We start from the raw sequence: 8,657 nt of genomic DNA, 5'->3' as shown, positions 1-8,657 counted from the left end.
AGGTGAGCTGCCCAGTCCAGCTCACTGGAAAGCTGAAAGTGGCAATTAAAACAGCAGCTTCCCCCTCCCCCTCTATTTCACCATTGGGCATTTAGCAGACACCTCCCGCTCAATGCCCTTCACTCACAATTCCAAGCCCACCCCCACCTCCATGGCTGCGCTAATGACTCCCCCACATTAGGGGCTCCCCATTCAGCCCCTTCTCTTCATCTCCTCCCCTAGTGAACGGCCCCCCCTCCCGGTCTCTCCCTTATCATTTCCCCAGCCCCTCCTCTCTCCATTTACTCTCCTGCTAACTCCGTGCCAAGCCAGCGTGCTTTGCGGGCACCACAAGCTGTACAAATCCTGGCGAGGTCCTATTGCCTGGCGCAGATCTGCCCGCTCTGGTCCTGCCGGGGCGATCGGACGCCTCGCTTCGGACACTTGCAGCAGCTCTATTTACGCCTCTCCGGAGGGAAGCGCTGAGGCTCATGCGCCTTGGCAGAGATGCGAGAGGCAGTTTCCCCGAGTCTCCTCCCCTATTCCTCCCCCCGGTTCTGCAGTCACTTCCTGCAGCTGTTTCCATCTGTGTCCGGTTGTACTGACTTTTCCGAATGCCGGCCCCTCAGACCTGGTGTAACCCGACTTAAGTTGTCATGAAAAAGGAAGAAAGGACGAGGTGAAGATATCAGCTGGGGATGTGCAGGGCTGGACAACTCCAGGTACAAGGGATTGCCTGCAGATTGCTTCTCTGAACCCCTCTTCCCAGGATCAGGGGATTCTAGTAAGTGCATTAGACTTGTGTGGATGCATTTATTAGGGTACGGGCAACAATAGGGAGATAAATGAACCACAAGCAGTGTTATGTGCGTGTTCCACGTGTTAGTCTGTGGGATTTTACATGTCTGTTTTGCATGTGAGTATTTTACATTGCATGTATATTTACAATGTCTGACTATTGCATTCTTTTTTGGATGCTTTGTTTTTGCGTGTATGTTTCCCAAATCGCACCTTGACATCTTGAATTCTCTCTTGAAGACCATTAAAAGTAATTACAGATTCATGTGATTTTGATTATAATCTAAATCCTGGGGGTTGTAAAGCCTCCAATGTTGCATAAATAATTTTTCTACAATGTCAGTTTTTACATCAGGATGCATAGTGCTATAATAATGTATTAGGTAACTGTCCCCTTGCCCTTAGGGTTGCCTGTTTTGCATCTACAGTAGTCTAGTGTCAGTGATCACTGTAATGAAAGTTGCATGCAGTATGTTTCCATTCTAATGCCCTGTGTTCAGTCACTTAGTACTGTATGAAACCTTCATTTTCCAGGCTGAGATTTGTCAGGCTTGGTCTCTGACCAAAGGTGAAAGTATTGAGAAAGTTTCAAGTAAAGACAAGTGCAACACAGAGGCACTGAGAAAGGGAAAGTAAGGGTTACACAAGTACATTCATTCTGGAGTAGGAGGAGCCTGGAGAAAAAATACTTTCTAATTTTAAAAATGAATTAATAGTGACTACAATAATAAGTTTACTGGCACCTTAAGGACTAACAATTTTATTATGGCATAAGCTTTCATGAGTGTAACTCTCATTCTCCCTTGAATTAATGAAAGCTTGTGCCGTAATAAAATTATTAGTCTTTAAGGTGCCATTGGACTCCTTGTTGGTTTTGCTGAAACAGACTAACAGAGCTACCTCTGAAACCTAAATAGTGACTGTCTGAATAACTCCATCACTGAAGCAGCTGGACACAGTCAGGAAAACTTGGCACAGAAATTTGGTTTAGCTAAGCTATAGCCTTTATAAAAATTGCACTCTGTCTTTGCAGAGAACACTTCATAAGGAATTTTCCCACTATGATGATAACATTTGTAGTTAAAGAAAGCTGTGCTTGTATGTATGTGCTTGACAAACTTAACTTTGCAGCGAACAGCTTTAGGGCCTAGACTGTGCCTGAGATAGCAGGAGTGAACATGGCACAAACAAAGGCTAGGTACAGTTGTGATCCCTGTGTTCAGGGAAGTGCAGGGCCAGCTCCTACCATACTTTCAGGGGTCACAGCACTCTAGGTGGGCTTACCCCTCTACATTGTCCTGTGGCACATACAGGAGGAAGAATACTGCAGCCCATAATTATGTGTAGCAATGGGCATGACTGTGACCCATGAGGCATTCTGTCTTCCTGGGGACCTGCAGCTCCAAGCTTTCCACTCCAGGTTGTTTTCAAGGCTCAACTGAGCCCTTATTGAAATAGGGCAGAGTATGATTTTTCTTACAAGATCTAAAAATCAAAAAGGAGTTGTATAAAAAGTGTAATCTAGGTCAAATTACAAAAGATGCATGTAAGCAAGTAACACAAGTATGCAGGGGCAAGATTAGAAAGGCAAAGGCACAAAACGAGCTCAATCTAGCTAGAGACATAAAGGGTAACAAGAAAAGAGTCTACAAATATATTAGAAACAAGAAGAAGACCGAGGACAGGGTAGGTCCACTACTCAGGGAGGAGGGAAAAACAATAACAGTAAACTTGGAAATGGCAGAAGTGCTTAACAACTTCTTTATTTCAGTTTTTACCAGGAAGATTGATGGTGATGGGATGACTAACATAGTGAATGCTAGTGGAAATGGGGGTAGATTTAGTAGTTAAAAAAAAAGTTAAAAATTACTTAGAAAAGTTAGATGTCTTCAAGTAACCAGAGCCTGATGTAATGCATCCTAGAATACTCAAGGAATTGATGGAGGAGGTATCTGAGCCTTTAGCTATCATCTTTGAAAAATCATAGAAGTCGAGAGAGATTTCAGAGGACTGGAAAAGGGCAAATATAGTGCCCATCTATACAAACTGAAATAAGAACAGTCCAGGAAACTACAGACCAGTCAGCTTAACTTCTGTGCCAGGAAAGAGAATGGAACAAATAATTAAGGAATTCACCTGCAAACATCTGGAAGATAATAAAGTGATAGGTAACAGCCAGCATGGATTTATAAAGAACAAATCATGTCAAACCAACCTGATAGCTTTCTTTGATAGGATAACAAGTCCTGTGGATAAGGGGAAAGCAGTGAATGTGGTATGCCTAGACTTTAGTAAGGCATTTGATACGGTCTCACATTATCTTCTTATCAATAAACTAGGGAAATACAACCTAGATGGGGCTACTATAAGGTGGGTGCATAACTGGCTGGATAACTGTTCTCAGAGAGTAGTTATTAATGATTTACAGTCATGCTGGAAGAGCATGACAAGTAGGGTTATGCAGGCATCACTTTGCATTGATTAGGCCTCAACTGAAGTATTAAGTCCAGTTCTGGGCACCACATTTCAAGAAAAACCTGGAGAAACTGGAGAAGGTCCAGAGAAGAGCAGCCAAAACGATATAGAAAACATGACCTACGAGGGAAGACTGAAAGAACTGGGTTTGTTTAGTTTGGAAAAGAGAAGACTGAGAGGGGTCATGATAGTAGTTTTCAAGTATCTAAAAGGAAAGTATCTATAAGGAGAAGGAAGAAAAATTATACTCCTTGAACTCTGGTGATAGGACAAGAAGCAATGGGCTTAAATTGATTCTATGATTCTATGATTCTATGAAATTAGAATCATGCTTAAAGTTAATTACATACTGTTTCTCAAATAAGGTCATGTCATATTTTTTCCTACACATTGTAATACTGTGTATGATAGCCAGAGTTCATGAAAGTAATAACACTTCTTTCACAAGACACAGCAGATAGGGCTTGCTTCTCATTTACTCTAAAGCTACTTTAGATTGTGCTTGCTATGTAAAGTAGGCTTAAAGTGAGGGTAAACTATATTTACATCTAATGTAAGGTCACTTTTCATTGCCAGAATGGTGTTAAGTGCTTTCACTGCAAATGAAAATCAGCCTATTATGTATAACAAAGTATTAATACAAATTTGTTGGCAGATCCAGGTACCTAAATGTGTAACTACATTAATTTATTGGTCCAAATTGTGATACCATTGATCACAAATGAATAACTCTTTGTTCCACCTGTCATTCCATTGAAATTAATGGGAATAACTGCTGAGTACAGTACTATTAAATATGAGCAAGGAGGGGCTGTATTTGTCCCAGAGTTAATATAATTAAACCCTGAGCTGAAACCATGGTAAACTATACTGGTGGTTAGAAAAAAATATAGTACATATTTTTTGACTCAATTATTAAGATATTTATAGAGAGAAGAATTTATTTATAAAATTAAAACCAGTGTGCAACACTTTGGCTATGTCTAGACTGCATTGCTTTTTTTGGGATACCAGAGGTATCCCGGAAAAGCAACGCTATGTCCAAGGAATGAAAAAGCAGACGTGCTCTTTTGTCATCCCTGTAAACCTCGTTCTACATGCAATAAGGGATGTGTCGAAAGAGCACTTTCTTTCAACATTTGGCGCTGTGAAGACGTGCCAAATTTCAAAAGAGCCTCTTTCAAAAGTAAATCAGAAAAAGATACACAATTTACATACCGCAAATTACATTTCTTTTTCCAATTTAACATTGCAGTGTAGACCTAGCCTTTGCAGGACTGTGCCCTCAAACAATAAGGATTGTTCTTATCATTGAGATAATGAAAAGAGTAAATATAAACAAATTTTAAAAATGAGAAGCAACACTCATGTGAGTAATAGCTGTGCATAAAGGGTCATAATCTACTCCTAAGACTGTACAGAACATTTTATGGTAGTATACTGTATTATTCTGAAACAAAATGTCATATAATTCAAGATTGTGCTGTAAAAGGATACAAACCAAAGGGCAATGTTAAGGCTGTAAGAGCAACCTTAATTGTGTAATTTCCTTACAGTTCTCTTAACATAGTTTTGGGTGCAATTATATTAAAATTCAGACACTGTGCTGAGAAGGGATGAAATGTTAATGAATCTTCAGTTCTGTGAGCTCTGAGCAATCTTTATTCCTGGAGCAAAACATTCCTGAGCCGAGACTTCAAAGCATGATGTATTTATCATTTTCATTGACTTAACAGTGATATGATTTTCTTCCATTTCCTGAAGTCATTGCTGTTACAGACATTTCATATGAGCGGATGTTATATTAAGGCATTGTACTGACATTGCACTGACTTGTACTGACATTGTTTTACCAATCACATTTTAACACTATAATTTGATTATTATTTGCTTGCAGTGTCAATATGATAATATAAAAATTGGTCTGTTTCTTAAGACAGTCCACGTTCAAATGCTCCTTTGAGTGGAAGTGACAGGACTCCCTGGGAGAAATTCTGATGTAATTAAAATTGATGGAAGTTTTGCCTTTGACTTTAATGAGGCAAGGATTTCACTTCCTGGGTTTTGCCTATAAGGTCAAAGAGCACACCCACAAATGGTAGACTACATCTTTATGTGTGGGTCATCTCTGTTGGGTAGTTCAACCATCATCTTATCTATACCAATACAGACGCTGTACCAGTGCTACAGATTCATGGCCTTGGAAGCTATTGAACCCTGTGGTTTTTCTGTGATCTCTCTATTGGTGCTGGGTGATACCCAGACTGCCTTTCCCCTTGCTGTAGCATCTCCGTTTCCTGAATATGGAGACCACTGTGGTTTAACGGTGCTTGCCAGGTGTCATATTCCACCTTTTCTGGGAACAAGTTTGAGAAAGCTGTGCTTAATATAAGTCCAGGAGTATTTGGACATTAGTGGAATCCTGGATAGTTCTCATTTTAGGTATTTTTCAGGCTCATGAATTACCTCCTACTGGTTTTAAACTACGGTCATGTAGCCCCCAAGGAGATTACCTAGATTCCTGGGGCTCTGTCTGCTGGCAGTTCAGGGAGAGGCACACTGTCCCTGGTAGGGAGGGGGAGCCAAGGCAAGCTCAGAGTTTGCCAGCAACCAATAGGAAGTGAGATGCCCCTCCTGGAGAGTTCAGGAGAGGGGAGAAGCCATTTTTTTGGAGGAAGTCTGCAGCCAGCCAGGGCAAGGGCAGGGCTGGCTGTGTGGGGAGCTGGTAAGCCCCAGGCCTGCATGCAGGGTTCCTCCTGAGAACTGGCCTCTAGGGACCCAAAAGCAAGATCCTTCAGCTGGGCTTTTCCTTTCTCCACTCCTGATTCCCAGTTTGCAGAATTTGATGGGAAACTTCCCCAGCCAGGCTGAGTTAGCCCCCAGCTCCCTAGGTGAGACCAGTCAGCACATGGTCAGCTCTGCTCTGTCTGCTAGTTCAGGTTTGTGGCCTGCTGTGTGTGTGTGTCTGGACGCTGGGCTAGGAGACTACAGTTTGGATTTTAGTACAGTTGTGTAATCTGCCCCTTGAGCCCTGCACCCCTTTGTGGTGAGGGGAAATCCTGGCACCGAAGCAGCCTGATTCCCATCTGAAGAGGATCCTTGCTAGCAGACATTAGCCCTCTGCAGTGACTGAGGAGTCCGGCGTCATCTCTGAACCTGAGGATCGTTCATGGAGTTTGTGAGTGCACCATCTTTTAGTCAGTCAGTTTGGAATTTGTTTTGGGGACTCCCGGAACTGTGTCCTCAAGCCAGGGAGTAAGGGTTTGGGGATTTTATAACCTGCTGCATATTAAACCTGTGGAGGGATTTACTACCTTTCCCGCTTGTGAGTCCTTTGGGCTGTACTGAACCCAGTCAGCCACACTGCTAAACCGCTGCAGAGAAGAATTTTGTGGTCATAGGTCAAGAGCTCCAACGAAGGACGCGTACCAACGGGACACTAATCTTACATTTGCTACATCAAGTCATGTGATGGGAGCAAGTCACAGGTATTAGTAGCATGGGCACCCGTGAACCTAAAAATAGTGTTTTACCCAGTTATGTTATATTTAACTCCTGTTTAATGTAATTATTGTGTTGAATATATTGTATGTGTTTGTGTTATTTCTTGGAAGTCTTCAACTATCTGGCAAGTAAGTGGGGATTACCCTGTGGTTAGAATTTTCCTCCCAAGCTGCCCTAGTGACCATGCCAGGAAGGAGTGAGGGGGGGTGTAGGCACCGCCAAATAAATTCATAGGGAAAAATAAAGAGGATACACCCTACTGAGTGGGTGGCAGGATCCAGAAGAACCCAGACCTGTCCATCAAAACCTGTAAGCAGATTGGCATTAAAGAAGGTAACCAGGTGGAAAGGGGGCGCTACAGTCAGTTTGTCATTTTCGTTGTGGTGGATTTCTTCACATCTTTTGATATGAGTGACCATGTTTGCTGCTTTGACAGCTAAGGAACATAGGCAGAATGTCTGGAGCTGCTCTGCAGAAAGGAGTCAGTCCATGGTGAAGAGATGAGATTTGAAATGCTTTGTCCTTCAAAGGCCTCTTTATCACCTATGTCAGGGGTTCCCAAACTTTTTGACATGGGGACCAGTAAATCCATTCACTAACTTTTGGAGGACTGGTAACGTTCATTTGCATATTTGCATATTCATTAATCAAATGATGAATATTCAAATAAATTGTTTCTGGTCCTCCCAAAACCCCCAGTGCCAGCTTTAGTAAAGCTTTTGATATGGTCATCCACAATATTCTTGCCAGCAAGTTAAGGAATATGGATTGGATATATGGACTGTAAGACAGCCAGAAAGCTGGTTAGACCAGGGTTTCCCAAACTTTTTACTTTTTTTTCAGTACTGTTTTTTGCAGCCCAAAAATATAAACACATAAAAACAAACTGAGAAAATACCAGACCTATAACATGTCTGGTATTTTCTCTTTAGGTAAGTTGTATTATTACTAGATGTATCAGTTTGTAGTTTCGAGCTGCCTGGCTGGTAAATTTGCTCAGGCTGCATGAGTGTGTCTACCAGCCAGACAGTTCGCAACTACTCGAGGGTGTGTGAGTGTGGGGGGGGGAGGAACAATAGAATCCCGGGGCCGGACTAACTCGTGCTTTGTGGGGAAGGGGGGCAGTGCCCCGAGATCTACGTAACATATGGCTGGGTCAGTCCTGCTCCCTGCAGGCCAATTCATTCCCCCCCCCCCCCGCTCCCTGCGCTGCGCCTCTGGCCAGCCCCACTTCCCCCAACCCCCTCCCGGGCAGCCAGTACTCCCCCGCTTCTCCTCCCAATCTCCCTTGGCCAGCCCCGCTTCCTACGTCCAGCCCTCCTTCCGGCGGCCGCTTCTCCCCCCCCATCTTCCCCAGCCAGCTCCCTGCCCCCGACTTTGCGCCCCCCAGCAACCCTGCTTCTACCAGCCTCCCAATCTCCCCAGCCTGCCCCGATTCCCCTGTCCAGTGCTGCTTCCGGTGGCCGGCTCTCCCCTCCTCCTCTTCCTCCCTTGAGGCATACCGGGGAGATCGACAAATGCCTTTGATGACAACCGCGGAGCGTCCAGACTACAGCGCTGAGCCGACAAACAGCTGATCAGCGCAGCGCAGCAGCCATTTTAATTTAAATGAAGCAGCGATTATTTAAATTGTGGCTTCATTTGGGTATGTCTAGTAAACTAATCTACATGGCTCTGGCGACAGAGCCATGTAGTCCAGACATATCCTCTGTGTTGCTCTGCTCACCCCAACTCTGAGCCTGGACCAGAGAGACCAGAGCTTCTGACCCAGCAGGACAGGAAGGCGAGGAGCCTTACAGGGCAGGAAGGCAGGCATCAGGGGCTTAGTCAGCATTTTGGGGGACAACCCCAAAGGGACTTCTGTGATCCAACCCATCACACTTCCCTCTTGGTGTCTTTTA

At 43.7% G+C, this 8,657-nt stretch overlaps 1 protein-coding gene across 1 annotated transcript in view; it reads left to right on the top strand.

Moving 5' to 3' along the window:
• The first annotated feature begins 537 nt into the window (after window positions 1-537).
• The window catches only part of ZMAT3 (zinc finger matrin-type 3), a 29,970-nt gene continuing 21,850 nt past the window's right edge, over window positions 538-8,657 (top strand). Inside the window, exon 1 of the mRNA XM_006138508.4 lies at window positions 538-763. The gene's annotated coding sequence lies outside the window, so the exon portion shown is untranslated. The remainder of the gene's footprint in view (window positions 764-8,657) is intronic.

This window comes from Pelodiscus sinensis, chromosome 10, assembly GCF_049634645.1.
Source record: "Pelodiscus sinensis isolate JC-2024 chromosome 10, ASM4963464v1, whole genome shotgun sequence".
Classification (NCBI taxonomy): Eukaryota; Metazoa; Chordata; order Testudines; family Trionychidae; genus Pelodiscus; species Pelodiscus sinensis.
Note: the sequence above shows the minus strand (reverse complement) of the source record. Positions and strands in the feature narration are given on the sequence as shown.